This window comes from Chiloscyllium punctatum, unplaced genomic scaffold, assembly GCF_047496795.1.
Source record: "Chiloscyllium punctatum isolate Juve2018m unplaced genomic scaffold, sChiPun1.3 scaffold_298, whole genome shotgun sequence".
Classification (NCBI taxonomy): domain Eukaryota; kingdom Metazoa; phylum Chordata; class Chondrichthyes; order Orectolobiformes; family Hemiscylliidae; genus Chiloscyllium; species Chiloscyllium punctatum.
Window position 1 is genome coordinate 189,546 of NW_027310032.1, and position 455 is coordinate 190,000.

The following is a 455-nucleotide window of genomic DNA, read 5'->3' on the forward strand; positions in this document are numbered from 1 at the left end:
CGTCACGCAGGTTTTTGTGAACACGGAGAGCTCACGGAAGTCTAAAGTTTTCGGCACGTGGTCGAAGCTTTTGACAGGCTTACAGAGCTCTTTCCGTCTAATCTGAGAGTCAGTCAGAGGCCGGTGCGGCGGTCTATTGACGACCGGAGGCTCCCATGGGTGTTGCGATGAGGGTGGAGGGCACAGAACCTTGCCTTAGCACTCCCTAATAAAGCCTCTTGTGAAGAGAGCAGACCTCGCGCGCCGCACGACCGGCTCTGGGAGTCGTTGGGCCGCTATCTGTGAATAGTCGGGTCCTCCTCTGCCACCCGGCTAAGTGCGATGGCTCTGCCGCCCTGCGGTGCTCGTCACCCAGGATTCCAACCCGGACCTGCGAGCGTGGTGCGAGGGGCGACCTCGCTGCGGTCCACACCTCGATCGATCTGGCGCGGACCGTCCGGTGTGGGAGGTCCCTT